This window comes from Pan paniscus, chromosome 13, assembly GCF_029289425.2.
Source record: "Pan paniscus chromosome 13, NHGRI_mPanPan1-v2.0_pri, whole genome shotgun sequence".
NCBI classification, from domain to species: Eukaryota; Metazoa; Chordata; class Mammalia; order Primates; family Hominidae; genus Pan; species Pan paniscus.
The window spans coordinates 122,568,307-122,587,462 of NC_073262.2; the positions used below are offsets into that span (position 1 = coordinate 122,568,307).

The 19,156-nt window shown below is 40.1% G+C and overlaps 1 long non-coding RNA gene across 3 annotated transcripts in view; it reads left to right on the plus strand.

The window, feature by feature from the left end:
- The first annotated feature begins 1,000 nt into the window (after positions 1-1,000).
- LOC103786116 (uncharacterized) overlaps positions 1,001-19,156 on the plus strand; it is an 859,517-nt gene continuing 841,361 nt past the window's right edge. Inside the window, exon 1 of one of the 3 annotated variants that reach the window (XR_010109414.1) lies at positions 1,001-1,335. This is a non-coding gene — a long non-coding RNA (uncharacterized LOC103786116). The remainder of the gene's footprint in view (positions 1,336-19,156) is intronic. The other 2 variants (XR_008624591.2, XR_008624590.2) reach the window with 2 other exon arrangements.

The following is a 19,156-nucleotide window of genomic DNA, read 5'->3' on the forward strand; positions in this document are numbered from 1 at the left end:
AGAGGGTGCATTAGATCAATTTATTGATCACCAGACTATAATCCTGGGTAAGCCATCCCTACCCTCTCTTGATCATAATACTTTGATCTGTAAAACAAAATGAATGGATTAGAGGAACTTTTAAGTCACTCTGGCTCTAAGAATTGATGACTCCAGGGTACACATTCTCTAACCTCCTTTGGTCTTCTCACTTCATTTCTCAGCTTATGGAAACCATGCATCCTTAGAGTACAAGTGGAGGGAAAGCCTCATGTATGGTGCAACAGTAAATGCTGTGAAGATGTGTAAAGGACCAGTTTTATTGGAATACCATGTTCTGAGCTGGTTTTCTTCCTTTCCTTTAAATTCCTTCTACTTGAGAGTCCCACTTGGCAGGCATGAGAGTGAAAGTGGGGGACCCCGGAAACTCCCCTGGGCTCCTGTGGTGAGCAAATTCTAGCCAAGGCCTGAGGTCTGTGAGCCTTCAGGGTTTGGAAGGCTTTGCAGGTTCAATCAACTGGCCCACCAGCAAGTGTTTATTGCAGCAACCTCATGGAAGAACTGTTCCAAAGTGGCATAGTTATTACAGCCCTGCTCTAGTCGGGGGAGGAGGCAAGGAGGAAGAGAGCCGTTGGCACAGGTAGCTTGAGAATTCTAGGGCACTGGCCCACCCTTGTTGTGCCCCAGCCTGTAACCCTTCTTGGGCTCTGCATCTGCAGCTCACTAGGGCAGCATGAGCTGAGTTTCTCCCCTTATCCTATACCCACAAGTGGACTTATTGTTAAAGGGAATAACCGTGTTTGGACATATATATGATATTGGGAAGGCATTACTAATGCATGGTTTAAATAATTACCATGTGTAGTGAATTTTTTATAAAGCAAAATCAGTGATTCTTCTTATTAAGATGGTGCTTTGAGCTGTAAGAATGCTATTTTCAGATTCCCTCATGCCTCTGCTGCACATTGCATTGTGAATTTGGCTTCAAGCATACCAAGTCTTTTAGTCACAAGAGGGCACAACTACAAAAATGGGTTAGACCATGTTTTTCTTCTTCCTGTGACTGCAGAGATGAAGGGAATGAAGGTTAGCTCATGAATGGTATGGGGCTGGTGTTTTGGAGTATACTGGGGGTGGCAGCAGGGGCAACTATTTGGGAGTTAAAAGGTCCTGGCGCTGGATATAGAGATGGATTGTGGCAAAGGACTACTATGAGAAAATAGAAAAGGAGGCAAGCTGTAGTTTTGTTTATCAGTCCTTTTGAATTTTGAAACTTCAATTTCCACAAAAGAGCTGATGGATGGATGTCAAGAAAAATGTCGCTGGGGACTTATTCCTTGTTGGAGTAATTAACACGTAAGTGAATGAAACACACTGTTCTCATCTGGTACCCGGTCTGTTTCTTTAGCTAAATCTTAGGCATTTAAACTTATGTTTAATTTAAACTTATATTTATTTAAAATGGCATGTGTCACATTGGAAAATATTCTTGTTAAAGAAATAAATCAAGCATTTAATATTTATAAAAATGGAATAGTCCCTTTATCCTAAAGGTGGAAACTGAAATCTAGATTGATACAGATGTAGTTACCATCACCCACGGTTTATGAAAGAGAATAGATTCATCCAGAGTCCCTGAAAGAAAGATTTATTCATTTCATCCTGGCCATACTTTTGTACCCACAGAGTCAAAGTGTGGGCTGGCCAACTAAATTTGTAATCACCAAGCAGATATAAGTACAAATTAAGGTTACAGAAGGAGATGATGCAAATTAATGGATCTCAGCTGTAAATGGATTTTTGCCTCAAACCTTTTTTTTTCTTCTTTTCTGATGAAAAGCAATAAGGTTATTATATAAGTTACTTCTGAAGAGACTTCTTGTTTTGGAAAAAAATCCAATTTGTTGAGCTTGATTCTCCAACTTAATGGTTGGCGAGCAAGCTTTACAGTATACAGTTGGAGTGAAGACAAAAATTGGGAGGAGAGACCCAGGGCCTATACTAATTTCTAGTGAAGAATTTGGAAGGGTTATAGAGAGAAGTAGTTCCCTGGAACTTTTTTTTCAAGATTGTTAGTGATGGAGAGGATAATTGTATAGACTGATTTTATTCTTTTCGTAAGTAAAGAGGTAACATTTTTTGATGTCCTGAATATGAGTAATTTACTGTACTTTAAGTAGATGGAAAGTTACATCTCATATAAAAAAAAAAAAAACCCTGACAAATGATTAGGAGTTAAACACATTTTCTACCAAAACAACGTTCTCGCTCATAAGAAAAAAAAAAAATCCCTGGTGGGTGTTTTGAATTCCACCTAAAAATAATAAGATGAAGAGAAAATTGAATACTACAAGAGACTAACGACATGTGTGGTACAGCTTAACATTTGGTTCTTTTGAGAGGCAAATTTAGTGTTCTGAAGGCTTCACATCTCATATGGCCATCTGATAGCTAGTGATGTGCTGTGTGGGGGTGTCTAGTTAAGACTGTTAGAGAAGGAACTTCTGCACCATTTCCAGATCTATTTGTGAGATGAGAGTTTTTTTCCCCCCTCTCTCTCCTAAGGAAGAAGAAATGGAAAATTAATCTGGCCTTAACTATCCAACTTTAGTTTTGAAATATTGTTCTAAAGTATGGATCCCTTTTAGGCGTGTATCTTTTTCTAGGTGTGGTTTATCTCAAGACAGTCATTCAAGACTCTGCCCAGCTCTGGGTTTACAAGTGGCTATGTTCTAGAAGAAAATGTTTGACCCTTCTGATGCTGTTCTTAATAATATACACAAAACCTAGTGACTGGAATTAATCTGTTAAGCACATGAAGAGGTATTTCATGACTTTAGTCATTAGAGGAATTCAAATTAAAACTGCACAATGAGATACCACCATGAGCCATCAGTATTGATGAGGATGTGGAACAACCAGAATGCTTATATACTTCTGGTGGGAATGCAGTTTCTTATAAATTCAAACATATACTTACTGCATGACTTAGCAATTCCACTCCTAAGAATTTACCCAAGAAAACATAAAGCATATGAGCACACAAAGACTTAAATTTGCCTGTCCATGGCCATTTTATTCATACTGCTCAAAACTGAAAGCAATCCAGATATCCATCAACTTTGGTATATCCATACAATACTACCCAGGAATAAGAATGGGTCAAGCACCGTGGCTCATGCCTGTAATCCCAGCACCTTGGGAAGATGAGGCAAGAGGATCACTTGAGCCCAGGAGTTTGCAACCAGCCTGGGCAACATCATTAGATCCCATCTTTACAAAAAAAAAAAAAAAAGCTGGGCGTGGTGGCTGGCGTCTGTAGTCCCAGCCACTTGGGGGGCTGAGGTGGGAGGATTGCTTCTGCCTAGGTGGTTGAGGCTTCAGTGAGCTGTGATTGTGCCACTGCACTCCAGCCTGGGTAACAGAGCAAAACCTTATCTCAAAAAAAGTTAAAAAAATGAATTATTGATACAACAGTGTGGATAAATATCAAATGCATTGTGGTAAGTGAAAGAAGCCAGACACGTATGATTCAACTTATATAAAATTCTAGAAAACATAAAACAATAGTGATAGACAGTGGTTTCCTGGCGTTAGGGAGTAGGGAGATGGAAGAGCAGGAAAATACTTTTTGGGGTGATGGCAATTTTCTATGTCTTGATTATAGTGGTAGTTACATGATTGTAAACTTTGTTAAAATTCATCCAATTGTACTCTTAAAATTGGTGGATTTTATGTAAAATTGTAGCTCAATAAAGCTAGTTTAACAATATAGCCACTTATAAACATAGCTACTTGTAAATCCTGAGCTTGGCAATTTCTTATAAAGTCAAACATGTACTTACCACATGACTTAGCATTTCCACTTCTAAGAATTTACTCAAAAAAACATAAAACGTATGACCATACAAAGATTTGTACTTGCCTATCTATAGCCATATTAACCAGTCAACGTGTATGTGTAGAGAGGCTAAATGTGCCACCTTTGCTAGGTGCAATGGGATAAATGTTGTGTCCCTTTCTAAAAAGAAAGAGGTTATGGTCTGATTGAGGGGAAGAAAGATTTCCCCTCATGTTTCATTACAGAACAAGACCATGTATTAAAACATAACTTCACATATTCACAAATTCATTTATCCAAAATGTATATTGAGACATGATTAAAGCCTAGCACTAAACAGGATGTAAGTGATTGCTGAAGATATATCTGTTGCTCGAAAAACTAAAAAATGGAAAAATTTGGATGTTTCATGAAAATAATTCAAGGGTTTACAAAGTAGATCCTCCTTGAATTCACTGGCTATGTTAGGTTCAAATCACTGGGCTGTTTGTGATAATGAGAAAACACTGGCACTGACTGAACTCTTGATTTCAGTTTCATTCTTGAGCCAGAGAAATGGAATTCTCCCCTGACTGCAATTCTCCATGTAGCCTTCAAAGACTGTGGGCCCTTCCTGAAGGACAGCTCTTCTGGTTAGTGAGAGGATGAGTTAGAGGTATTTTCATTCTGTGTATATTCTTAGAACTTTATGGTTGGTTTTCAGTGTGATTATGTAATCCCCATGCAAATGCCATCTGCCATATTTGGCACTTATAAAATATTGGAGATATTTATTCATTTTGCTTGAAAAACAGATTTTGAGAAGTCAGATCTCCCCCTTTCTGAGAACACAACTGTGTAGAGGGTGTGTACAAGTTCTTTCATGCATGACTATGATAACTATTTTTATTCATGGCTTAGCCTATCAACTTGGTGTAAAATTTTTGTTTAAGTTTTTGTTTGCCATTTGGAACCAGAAATTATAAGATCAACTTTAAGGTTTGCCTGCTTTTTGTTTTCTCATTAGTATGAATTTTTACTGTTCTTTTTAAAGGCAGTTATACTTTTAGAATAATATAATGAAGGCTAACTTCTAGATTTGGGTGACTAAAATCTAAAAGAAAAAAAAAAGAAAAAGGGAAAAGACCAAAATTCATCATTATTTGGGTAAAAAGGAGACTAGTTTTCTCTAATAAAGCTGATTTCTGATTCATAAGCACTTAACTTAGAAATAATCTTTACATATAAGTCATTGACCCAATCAAAGAGTTGCTGCTGGCCCCTACCCACATCCTACTTTCTTCCTTCTATTCCTGGATTCCTGGGAAGAAGAGAAACAATAAACTATGAGGTTGGTGCAAAAGTAGTTGTGGTTTTTGCCATTAAAAGTCATGACAAAAACCTCAATTACCTTTGCACCAACCTGATATAACAATACATCTTGGGTATTTGGACCTGTGGGTTCAGAAGTAGAGGAAGAAATAAACAATGGTAACGTTTGAGGGAATGGGATCCAGGAGAATTTCCAGGCCAGGCCCACCTCTCTGTGTGATGGATTCCTTAAATAAAAACAATGATTTCTTCTGCATTCTCCAGAAAATTTTATTTCACTTTCTCTCCTACTGATTGTAATTTTATAAATCAGTAGGAGATAAATAAGATTAGTAGAATTTTATCAATTTTATTAATCAGGACAATTAAAATTCTAATGACTCACAAAGGTCCTACTTAAAACCTTTAAGTAACTTTGAGAGGGTTGAGAAATTGTTAGCTGAGCAGATATTGGAGTAAAATAGTTCAGTTAGCTTTTATTTGACCTATTCCTACCTTTGGCCAATGGAAGCTTTTTAAAAATTTCAACATTTTAACATGAAAATTTTCAAATATACAGAAAAATCCAAAGAATTATGCAGTGAACAGCCATATATATGTTATAGTTATGTCTGAGTTTCCTGTTGCTCCTATACAAATTACCATGAATTTAGTGGCTTGAAAGAACACAAATGTATTATCTTACAATTCTGATGGTCAAAGGTCTAAAATGAGGCTTATAAAAAATCAAGGTACTAGCAGGATGTGTTACTTCTGGAAATTCTAGGGGGGATCTATTCCTTGCCTCTTCCAGCTTTTAGAAGATGTGCATATTACTTGGCTGTGGTCACATCATTCTATGCTTCTGCAGTCATACCACTTTTTCTGCCTCTGGCCTTCTGCCAGGGTCCTCCCTCTTTAAGGACCCTGGGATTACGTTAGGCCCATTCTGATACTCTAGGATAATCTTTGTGTTTTAAGATTCTTAATCCCATTGGTAAAATACCTCTTGTTGTGTAAGGTAACATATTCACAGGTTTTAGGGATTAGGGTGTGCACACATTTGGAGATCATTATTCAGCTTACTATAAGCTACCTCCTATATTTTAACATTGGCATTTTTCTTTATTACATAGCTATCTCTTCATTCCTGTGTTTGGCTGTATCCCCACCCAAATCTCATCTTGAATTCCCATGTGTTGTGGGAGGAACCTGGGGGGAGATAATTGAATCATGGGGGCCGGTCTTTCCCATGCTGTTTTCGTGATAGTGAATAAGTCTCAAGAGATCTGATGGTTTTTTAAAAATGGGAGTCTCCCTGCACAAGCTCTCTCTTTGCCTGCTGCCATCCATGTAACACGTGACTTGCTTCCCCTTGCCTTCAGCCATGACTGTGAGGCCTTCCCAGCCATATGGAACTGTAAGTCCAATAAACTTCTTTCTTTTGTAAATTGCTCAGTCTCTGGTATGTCTTTATCAGCAGCATGAAATGGACTAATACACCATCCATTAATTCATTTTTTTGGATGCATTTCAAAATAAATTGAAGACACCAGAGCACTTTTCCCTATATATCTTAACACATATATCATTAACTAGAGTTTGATATTTGTTTATTGTTCAATTTTTACTTTTTTAATTTCAGAGATAGAGTCTTGCACTGTTACCCAGGCTGGAGTGCAGTGGTGGCAGCATAGCTCACTGTACAGACTCCTGGGCTCAAGTGATTCTTCTGTCTCAGCCTTCCAAGTAGCTGGGACTACAGGTGTGTGTTATCATGCCCAGATAATTTTTAAACTTTTATAGAGATGGGCTCTTACTATGTTGCCCAGGCTGGTCTCAAACTCCTGCTCTCAAGCACTCCTCCTGCCCCATCCTCCCAAAGTGCTGAACTTACAGGCATGAGCCACTGCATCTGACCCCATTATTTTTTTGAGGTAAATTTACATATCATGAATTGCACAAATCTTACTCATGCCCTTCAATGAGTTTTGACAAATGCATATACTTGTGTAATACAAACTCTTATTAAGATATGGAACATTATAGCAGGGTGCCATGGCTCACACCTGTAATCCCAGCACTTTGGGAGGCTGAGGAGGGTGGATCATGAGGTCAGGAGATCGAGACCATCCTGGCTAACATGGTGAAACCCCATCTCTACTAAAAATACAAAAAAATTAGACGAGTGTGGTGGCGGGCACCTGTAGTCCCAGCTACTTGGGAGGCTGAGGCAGGAGAATGGAGTGAAACAGGGAGGCAGAGCTTGCAGTGAGCCAAGATCGCGCCACTGCACTCCAGCCTGGGTGACAGAGCGAGACTCTGTCTCAAAAAAAAAAAAAAAAAAAAAAAGATATGGAACATTACTCTCTCCCTGGAAAGTTCCCTCATTTTTTCTTAAGCAAATCTTGTCCTATTCCAAGTTTGGTAATTTTTCACTATAGGTAAATTGAATCTAGAATGTTGTTACTAAGTTTAATGTTGTTGAAATTCATTCCTGTTGCTGCACGTATCAGTAGTTCTTCCCTTTTGTTATTTAGTGTTGTATGTGTCCACTGTATTAATATAGTACAGGATGCTTAGCTATTGTCCGTTAATGCATGCCAGTTTTCGACTCATGAATAAAGCTGCTGTGAACATTTTCTTGGAATTCTTTCTGTAAACTTAAGCCTTTTTTTTTTTTTTTTAAGAGGAATGAATACTTCCTGACAGTTTTTAAAAAACTGGCTGTTCTAGAGATTATGATATATAACCTTAATTCCTTAATTTTTCATAGTGTATTCATATAGAGTTAAAATTGTACTATTTTATAAAAAATACAAGAACTATTCAGATTCCTTGTCCCTTTTACCCTCACCTTCCATCCTTTATTCTGTAGTTGTCGTATGTATTACATCTATGTGTCATAAACCACAAAATAAATAGGACGTTAAATTTTTGCTCTAAGTGCTCATATGTCTTCTAAATAAATAGAAAATATAAATTTTTTAACCCATATTTTACCACTTCTCATACTATTAATTCTTTCCTAAAGATTCAAGTTTCAACTGGTCATTTCCTTCCAGTCTGAATAATTTTTTTTAACATTTCTTGTAGTGCAGGTATGACGGCAATGGGTTCACTAAGTTTTCGTGTATCTCAAAATGTTTTTATTTTTTCTTTATTCTTGAAGGATATTTTTCTTACATACAATTTCAAGTAGACAGATTTTTCTTCCTGCATCATAAAGATGTTGTTTCACTGTCCTTTGGTATTCATTCTTTTTTCTGATCAGAAGTCAATGGTCATTCATATTATTATTCTCCTGTATATAATGTGTTGTTTTTCTCTGGCTGCACTCAAGATTTTTTCTTTGTTTGATTTTAGCAGTTTGATTATAATGTGCCTAGCTGTATTTTTCTATTTATTTATTCTGTTTTGGTTTACTAGGCTTCCCTTTCTCTTTCTTTCTTTCTTTTCTTTTCTTTTCTTTCTTTCTTTTTTTTTTTTTTTGGAGATGGAGTCTCACTCTGTCACCTAGGCTGGAGTGCACGATCTTAGCTAACTGCAACCTCTGCCTCCCAGGTTCACGCCATTCTCCTGCCTCAGCCTTCTGAGTAGCTGGGACTACAGGCGCCCGCCACCACGCCTGGCTAATTTTTTGTATTTTTAGTAGAGATGGGGTTTCACTGTGTTAGCCAGGATGGTCTTGATCTCCTGATCTTGTGATTCGCCTGCCTTGGCCTCCCAAAGTGCTGGGATTACAAGCGTGAGCCACAGCGCTCAGCCCTTACTAGGCTTCTTGAATCTGCAAATTTAATTTCTTTCCCCTAATTTGGGAAATTTTTGGTCATTATTGTTTCAAATATATATATATTTTTTGAGATGGAGTCTCACTCTGTTGTCCAGGCTGGCATACAGTGGTGTGATTTGGCTCACAGCAACCTCCACCTCCTGAGTGATTCTCCTGCCTCAGCCTCCAGAGTAGTTGAGATGCAGGCACCCACCACCATGCCTGGCTAATTTTTGTATTTTTGGCAGAGATGGGGTTTTGCCCTGTTGGCCAGACTGGTCTTGATCCCCTGACCTCAGGTGATCCACCTGCCTTGGCCTCCCAAAATGCTGGGATTACAGGTGTGAGCCACTGTGCCCTGCTTTGTTTCAGATATTTTTTCTATCCCATTTTCTCTCTACTTTCCTTCTAGAATTCCAATTATACGTATGTTACATCTTTTGATATTGTCCTTTTTGTTTTTGAGGCAGGGTCTTGCTCTGTTGTCCAGGCTAGAGTGTAGTGGTGTGTTGACAGCTCACTGCAGAATTGACCTCCTGGGCTCAAGTGATCCTCCCACCTTAGCCTTCTGAGTAGCTGGGGCTACAGGTGTGTACCACCGCACCTGGATAATTTTTGTATTTTTCTGTGGTGACTGGGTTTTGCCGTGTTGCTTGGGCTCGTCTTGAACTCCTAGGCTCAAGCAATCTGCCTTAGCCTCCCAAACTGCTGAGATTGCAGTTGTGAGCGAATGCTGATACTCTCCTTTTTTCTTTTGAGATGGAGTCTCACTCTGTCGCCCTGGCTGGAGTACAGTGGCGTAATCTTGGCTCACTGCAAGCTCCGCCTCCTGGGTTCATGCCATTCTTCTACCTCAGCCTCCCAAGTAGCTGGAACTACAGGTGCCCGCCACCATGCCTGGCTAAATTTTTGTATTTTTAGTAGAGACGGGGTTTCACCGTGTTAGCCAGGATGGTCTTGATCTCCTGATCTCGTGATCCACCTGCCTTGGCCTCTCAAAATGCTGGGATTACAGGCATGAGCCACCGTGCCTGGCCAATACTCTCCTTTTTAAAAAGCAATTCTTCCCCATTTTTCAGATTCAATAATTTGTATTGATTTTTTTTTCAAGTTCACAGGTGCTCTATTTTGTTATCTTGTTTTCTGTTAAATTTATCTAGTCGATTTTTAAATTTCGGATGTTCTTTTTTTAGTACTAGAATTTCAATCATTTAATAGTTTCTATTTAATGAAATTATCTATTTGTTTCTTCATTATGAGCCAGTTTTTCTTTTTCATTCTTAAGTTATAGAAACTGCTTTAAAATCCTTACCTGCTAATTCTAACATTTGGGCCATCATGGGGTTAGTCACTATTGATTGCCTTTTCTTTTGAGTATAGGTCACATTTTCCTGTATCAATATATGATTAGCAATTTTGGATTGTGTTCTGTATGTATATGGTAAGAAATATGTTGTTGAGGCTCTGAATTCTGTTATGTTCCTCTGAAGAGTACTGATTTTTTTGCTTGTTTGTTTCAGCAGCATTAGCTGGGCTCAGACTCAAACTCTTTTTCCTTTGAGGAAGGCAGCAGATGAAATATGTATTCAGATCTTTTAGCCCTGGCTGGGCTTCTTGGGATCTGCCCTGTGCTATGCATAGTTTAGGGATGAGCCAGAGATTTGGGCTTAGTTTATATGAAAAATTTAGCACTCTCCTTGGTCACCCCCTTTCCAGGATTTCCCCTCTGGCTTTCCAGCTGTGGTGGTCACACCACTGTCTACTCATTATCCAAGCTAAAAGACTGCTGATTTTTGATACCAGTTTTAGCTGTCTGGCCTAGTGTTGACTGAGTCCAGAGACAAAGAACTATAAAAGCACTCAGCATTCTCCTAAGCAAGACTCCCTCTACCCTCCTCCATTTTCTCACTGCTTTGGTGACTTTTTAGGGCCTTAGGGTTAATTTTTATATTTTTAAAAGAGTTTATAGCTGTTTTCTATGAGAGGGTTAGTCTGGTGGGAACATCTCCTCTATTCTCTCAATGGAGCTCTGATTTAAGCAGATAAAGATGAGTTTTAAGCACTGGGTGGAGAGAGTATAGGCCTGAGTGTTAATTTGATGAAGTACTGGGAATGTAGTTCAAAAAGTGAGATTGAGAAATGTCAAACCTAAATGTTTATTACTTCAGAATTTTGTTTCAGGCCAACATATTTCACTACCTCTACCTTTTACTTTTTCTCTATGTCTATCTTTTTCACTTCCTCCTCTTTCCCCAGTATCATGTCACCTACCTCATTTTAGGGCCCAGACCTTAGCAAAGCTAGTGTCTGGGCTACTCTCCAAGAATGCTAAGGACTAAATAAGCATTTCTAGGCTACTTAGGGAATGTAACCACCACCTGTGAATTTGGGTTCTGAACATTTAGAAGCCAGCCTGTGAATAAAGCTTGCCCATACTTCAACATGCAACTTCTTCTAAGTTTCAGTCCAGTGCCAGGGGTTTGTTCTGTGTTCCATCCCCTTCTTTTACCAGTAGCTCCTGAGAGGTTATCTCTGCTAGGCCCCTAGGATATAACTGCTGTACTTGGTTGCTAACTTGTAAAACACTTGACTTTTCAGTTCTCTTTTTAAAATGAACACTCTGTTGTAAAGTCCTATGCCTCTGTTTGTTTCTCTGCCTATGGTACAACCAAGTAGACCATTGCAACTGAGTTAGTTTTTTTCTCATGTTACTAACAGTGGAGTACAGAACAGTTGGGTTAGGGATGGTCCGTGCTGTTGTTTTAGCCAACCAAGTCACCCCAGCCTTTCAGCAGACAGTCAGCCCGTCTGCCACAATGACAGAAAATTGATGATAGAAAGGCCACTTAGGTAGAATGGAGAGACGTGATCTTAAATTCTATTAGACATTCTTCTAGGAAGAAGTGACTCAAATTTTGCAGCTGGAAAATTGAGAGAAGGAGGGAGCTTAAAATTTCTTTATCATTATTATGTTAGAGGGCAGACTTTGAAAGCTTACGACTTCTACTCAGAACACTTAGTTTCTTAAATCTTCTCTTACTTACTCATACACTTTTTGGGATATGCATTGAAAACAGATTCAGTGTACTGGAAAAAAATCAGCTCTGAAAAAACACCTAACTCACAAAACAGCTACATTAAGAATTTAGTGTTCACAGCACTAAAGGGTTATTTGTTTTTATAAAATGGTTCTCTGAAGTGTTCCCTAAAAATACCAAATTCCCTTGGTGCCTTTAAAGTGAGAATCACATTACAAAAATCCTATTTAACAGAACATTCTGGGAACCTACAAGGTGTGATTGTAAAAGATTGTGGCTGATTTGAAGAAAAATTCCAGGACTTACACATTCAAAGGAGTGGTGTTCCCTTCAAAGTAATCACCATGTGGGTCTTTACACTTACCTCATTGAAAATGAGGATGACAGTGTCTCCCTCACTGTGTTGCCCTAGAGGTTTACACGAGATAGCTAAGAAAATGCATGGGTGCAGTAAATGCTCAAGAAAAGAGTAGGTTTTGTCTTCAATTCCAAAGAAACTACAATTACTCATTCATCACTAGAACTCCAATGTGAAAACTATTCTGTGTGTTCCAATGAAGCTTTATCTCTGGTCTGTGGGATGAATTTGGAGTCAACCATGGAGAGTAAGGTAGTGGGCTAATGGACTCTGTGTGTGTGTGTGTGTGTGTGTGTGTGTGTGGTGGGTGTGTGCATGCTGCAATTTGTTTTCTAATTTTTATGAGCTCTTAAATTACTGATCTCATAGGGTGTGTGTGTGTGTGTGTGTGTGTCTTGTAGACAAAGTAACAAATGTAAGAAGCCATGTTTGTTCATTTCTGCTTGCCAGCATAATTTCCCAAACCCCCTGACTCGGTGACAACCTGCAGCTCTCTGGAAAGATGCTTTGAAGACAAAATGGGGTAAGGCACGTGCTTCCCATGTCTCTTGCCTGAGTCACTACTTAGCTTTGCCTTTTCCTACACAGAAGATAATGTCCAACGGGGTTGGTGACTATGCTTCTGTAATCTATGACCAGATATACTCTCACACTGAAGCCTTGATATGATCCTTACTTCGATGTAACTTCTGAACAAGTTGGAGATGAATTTGTACATTCAGAACCTCCACCACCTGTATGTAAGCAATGGGCTGAAACACTGCCTTGGTGGTCTGCCAGGACTGCTCCGTGGCTGGAGGCCTTGATTTACAGTCTTATCGTCCTCCATAAGACTTTTGAATGAAACTAACTTTAATTCTTTAAAAGCTTGACATTTTTTTCCTTTAGCCAACAGTGTGTATGTAAGTATACATATGTATATAAAACATATAACATAATTGTATGTATTATTTATGTATTTAATTTGGCAGGGTGGTGGGGTGGAGGTGAAATAAGTGCTGTGTGTCTGCAGCATGGGATATAAACTCAAATGCCCAGAGCAGTGGATCTCAATCTTTGCCATATATTCAATGGCCCAGCAAACTTTTAAAAATCCTGATCTCCTGCCACACCCTATGCCAATCAATACAGAACCCGTAGGAGGAGATGTCAGTCATTTTTAAAGCTCGCCAGGTAATACCAATGTGCAGCCAAGTCCCGGAGCAGGAACCCAGGCGGTCTTCAGTTCCAGATGCCTCTTAGAATCACCTCGAGAGCTCTCAAAACTTACTGGTGCCTGGGCCCCACCCTTCAGAGATTCTGATTCACTTATCTGGAGTGGAGCCTGGGGTATGGTTTGGGGTATTCAGAAAGTTCTCCAGCTGATTCCAGTGTGTAGCTGTGAACCCCCAAAATTTGAGACAGGTCTCAGTTAATTTAGAAAGTTTATTTTGCCAAGGTTGAGGACGTGCACCCATGACACAGCCTCAGGAGGTTCTGACGACATAGCTTGGTTTTATACATTTTAGGGATATATGAGACATCAATCAACATATATAAAATGAACATTGATTCAGTCCAGAAAGGCAGGACAACTCAAGCAAAAGCAGGAGAATTCAAAGCAACTTGAAGCAACTCGAAGTAGGAAGGGGGCTTCCAGGTCACAGGTAGATGAGAGATAAACGGTTGCGGTTGCGTTCTTTTGAGTTTCTGATTAGCCTTTCCAAAGGAGGCAGTCACATATGCATTTATTTCAGCAGAGGGATGGCTTTGAATAGAATGGGAGGCATGTTTGCCCTCTGCAGTTCCCAGCTTGAATTTTCCCTTTAGCTTAGTGATTTTGGGGGCCCAGGATATTTTCCTTTCACATAGCCAAGTCTGGGAACTGGTGGCTTCAGGTGCCCAGCTGATAAAGGAGAGGGATGAAGAGGGCATAGGGGGTGGCCACACAAAATGGGAGAGCATCTTCTGTAAGGGGGCAGCTGCTGTGCAGATTTCTGTGGGGATGCGGGCCCACTGTCACCAGCCCTTCTATTTTTCAAATGACACTGGAAGTCTGGGTATTTACATAGAAACATCTAATTTTTAAACTGTGATAAAATATACATAACATACAATTTACCATTTAAACCGTCTTTAAGTGTACCTTAAATACATTCATATTGCTGTGTAACCATCACTACCATCCATCTCCAGAACTTTTTCATCTTCCCAAAAGAAAAACCCAAACTGTTAAACAATAACTCCCCACTCCTGGTAACCAATGTTCTATTTTATGTCTTTATGAATTTGACTACTCTAGGTCCCTCGTGTAGGTGGAATCACATAGTATTTGCCCTTTTGTGACTGGCTTGTTTCACTTAGCATCATGTTTACAAGGTTCATTCACGTTGCAGCATGTGTCAGAATTTCCTTCCTTTTTAAAACTGAATAATATTTCACTTATGAATGTATGCGCTACATTTTGTTTATCCATTTATCTGTTGATGAACACAAGGGTTGCTTCCACCTTTTGGCTATTGTAAATGATGCTGCTATGGAAGTGGGTGTACAAATATCTGTTTGACTGACCTGCTTTCAATTCTTTTGGGTACATACCTAGAAGTAGAATTGCTGGAGCATATGGTAATTCTAGGTTTAGGAACCACCATATTGAGCTTTCTAATTTTTAAATGTTTGTAATTAATTCCAACTGAAGCAGCAACAACAACAACAAACATAGCCATTCTGCTAGACTGGCCTTGTGATCTCCAGACTGGCATTTTCCAGAACAGTCCGTAAGTCCACAGGTTCCTTCTCTCTGGGTCTCAGTTTCCTCATCTATAAAATGAGGAGACTGGACTATATCTTTCCTGCTTCTGTTTTGTTCAAACAGTCCAAGGTGTTGGAGTCAGTATTCTAAATTGATTGCAGTTCTTATTCTTGCATGTGGAGCTTGAGTCTCAAGACCAGCATTCAGTATCCTGGGGCTCAAATCTCCAAAGCCCACATGATCCCGGCTGTCTGGATAAGAGGGGGTATCAGACCAGACACATGTTTGGGTCCGATCTGACACAAGTAAAGTCTAAATCAGCCAAGATATAACCTGCTTGTGCTAGCCACAGAGCAGTCAGCGTGCCCTTTTAAGGAAAGAGTAATCTATTTTCCAGTCCCAACAAACTTCAACCACATTTGAGCAGAAAAGATCACATTTCCAAGCTGTAGGTAAGACTGCTGAGGTTGTAATATGATTCTTTGAATGTTTGTGACAATCTCTTAGCGGGAACTCTTTGTTGGCTTTTTAGAGGAAGATGTAGGTCCAGACTTTTGAAAGTTTGTTTGCTTATTTTTATGAGCCCCTTAAATTACTAACCTCTCAGGACCAAAGCACATAGCAGACAGCTGCTCCCAGAATCCTGTGGGTCCTCCCAACTCTCAGGCAGATTTTACCTCTTCATGTTTTTGTACCGAAAGGACTTTAGTTTGTGTTTTATCACTATTTAAACAGGTACAACAACTTCTTCAAACACTTTTTTTCTCTCCTTTCTTATTTTTAATTTGACTCTGATTTTTTTCATAACATACTCACTGAAAGGAAACCAATATTTTTCATACCTTTGAAAAAAATTCATCAACTATTTATTGAGTCATGTCAGGGTGAGATGGAGCATGGACCCCTTTTAGGGGTCTGCTGGTTCCTTCTCAGGCATGAAAATGAAGAAGTACCTGGAGTTCCGTTAAGGGAAATTCCAGGCATCTAGCTAGCCCTGAGAAGTTAGTGAGTGACTTGATAAGAAAGAAAGTAATAATAGCTTAAAACAATAGCCAAAGAAGTTAGAGTCAGGAGACGTTTGGTCCCCTGTAGAAACTAAAGATAACATCTTAGTTAGTCCTTGGGTTCTTTTTCAGAAACCCAGACCCCCACCTAGTGAATCCACTGGCACACAGACCTCAGATAAGGGAGAACTGAGGACTTAGTTCTGAGAACCATTCTTTGTCCTAAATTTCTTCCAGAGGGGCCTGGAGGAAGTGAGATCCATGGGCCAGATCTAACATTCTTTTCTGCTAGCATCTAAAGAAAGCTTCCTTTCCTTGGCCAATGAGAAAATCTTTGAATCTACTTATGACCTGTAAGTCCCTACTTCAAGATATCACACACCCTTTCAGGACAAACCCACGTTTAACCTCATGTATTGATTTATAATTTTGCCTGTAACTTCCGCTTCCCTGAAATTTAGCCCTGACTTTAAAAACCCTTGCTTACAAGCCAAGCTTGTCCAACCCACAGCCTGTGAGTCGCGTGTGGCCCAGGATGGCTTTGAATGTGGACCAATACAAATTTGTAAGCTTTTCTAAAACATGATGAGATTTTTTTGTGATTTATTTATTTATTTATTTATTTAACTCATCAGCTATCATTAGGGTTAGTGTATTTTATGTGTGGCCCAAGATAATTCTTCCAATGTGGCCCAGGGAAGCCAAAAGATTGGGCACCCCTGTTATAAGCCACTGTGGAGGGGGGTCTTAAGCATGAACTACCTAGTTCTCTTACATAGTGCCCCATAAACAAACACCTCCCTTTCTCTTTCCTTTTCTGCAAAATCTCAGGTGTAAATGTTTGGCCTTACTGCACTGGGTGAGCAGGCCTCAGTGTGGTTTGGTAACAAGGGTTTTTTGCCATTTGTGATTCATTTCAACAAATGTTTTTGGTTTCTGTTCATTAGGGAGGAGATGATGCTGGGGTGAGAAAGCATGGGATGTGGGGACAGGCCGGTCTGGCCCACTCACCAGCTCTGCCATTTACTTGGTCTGTGACTTTGGACAAATGCCTCCTTTGGTTGGGCATTTGTAAAATAGGGACTGTCTATCATTTAGGGTTGTAACAAAGATTATTAATGTATGCATAGTACCGGAGGAGGGATGTGGCATGTAAGTATTCAATAAGTGGAAGCCATTATTAATAATCTCTGACCCCCTTCAGATAGGGACAAGATTCAGGGAAATTCTGGGCAGAAAAGGGTGAGTCCCTGGCAAGGGCCCTACCCTCAAGCTGAAAAGCCTGATACTGTAGCCCAAAGTGAGAACTTACATCCCTGTTTTCCCGCTCAAATGTTGCCTTTTCCAAAACTACCCATGGCCCACCCTGCCCTCCATCCTATGCCCATAAAAACCCCAGGCTTAGCCAGCAGAGAGGAGAAGCAGCTGGAGGTAGGAGACTGTTGGAGACTGTCAGAGACTACAGTTGGATGTCAGATAGAAGCGGCTTGACTTCAGAGGGACAGCTTGATGTCGTAACTTCGGAGATTTCCTTTCCCACTCTGTCCCCTTTTCAGCTCACCTTCCAGCTGAGAGCCACCTTCATCAGCAATAAAATTCCCTGCATTGCCCATCTCCAATTCATTTGTGCGACCTCATTCCTCCTGGATGCTGGATAAGAATTCGGGTGCCACAAGTGTGGGTGCAAAAGGCTGTCACAGTGATCCTCCACTGAGCTGTTAACACTTAAGCTGTTTGCAGATGGCAAAGCTAAAAGGGCACTGTAACACTCCTTCTGGGGCCCTAGGGGTCACAGGCACCCCACTAGACACTGCTGTGGGGCCCACATAGTTTTTCTCCTGCTGGCACCCAAAAACACTTGCCCTGGCTCCTGCACCTGTTCACCTGTGCTTCCCCTCCTCCCACGAGGGTGGAACACAGTGGGACCAAGTGAGTAGAGTCCACCCCTGCTGGCACCAAAGCAGTGGCTAGTTCTAGTGCCTGTGCTCTCCAGTTCCCACTTGTGAAGGGGTCAGGGAAATATCCTACTTCATTTCTGGGCATTGAGAAAGAAACACAAGGGGCTGGGAATAGGGAGACTTGGGTTGTTTCTGTTCCTAATTAGCTGTGATCTTGGGCAAGGGACAAACTTGCTGGGGGTCAAGGTCTGCATCGTTTATTTAACAAGCACATAGTAGTTGCCTACCAGTAGGCAGATCTTGCAGTAGGAGTTGAGAATAGGCAGATGAATGGGATGTGGCCAGCTCTAAGGAGCTCACCAGTTAGTTGAAGAAGACAGATACTCCAAGGTGGTGGATAGGCATTAGAAGGGCTGGATGAAACTTTAGTTAGAGCATCAGGGACTCAGCAGTACAAAGGTGCATTAACATTTGCCTTGAGTTACAACAGTTTTAGGTAGAGGCAATTATGGGGCTCTGGTGAGCTTTAGAGGTCTTGGTTACCATGATCTAATTGGAATTACCTTCTGTGTGCAGGGAGTACTTTACTAACCCCTGTAGTGAGGCAGAGACCCCCTCCCTGGGCATCAAAGCAGAAAATTAGGTTTTGTATAAACCATTATATATAAACCTCTTGTTGACTGGCTCTGATAAGAAAGCCATAGTAAGCCCCCAGTGCTTTGTTATTTGCTTTGCAGCAACTTTGCCACCAAGAGTGACCGGCAGGGTGTCTGTGTTTTACTTCAACTCCTGGTTGAAAGAAAATCATTCTTTGTTAATCGCTGTATTGTAATTGTGAAACACCATGTTTGAGGAAGAGTTTCAAGGCAGAAATAGCCTTGAGGTCTAGTTCCCTTGTTTTTTAATTTGGAATGAAGGAAATGCTCTCATCTGAATTCCCCTATAGCCTGCAGGCAGTGGCATTCTAAGCAGTCTGCACACAAAAAAACCAGATCATATTTTAAGAGTCTTTTTTTCTCTCACTCCATTTACCTCTGTTCTATTCAGGAGAATGAAAAAATGGGAATCTTTATTTTTTTAAAAAATGCCTTAAAAAATAACATCAAAACGTCAGTCTTTGCTATTTTCCAGTGCCTGGGGAATTGGCACATGTCTTCAATGCTAAAAGAATGTACTTTTCATGTTGCTTTGCATTGCAAATGAGCTTCATTCTTGGAAGACCTGACAGAGTAGGGGTGGCACATT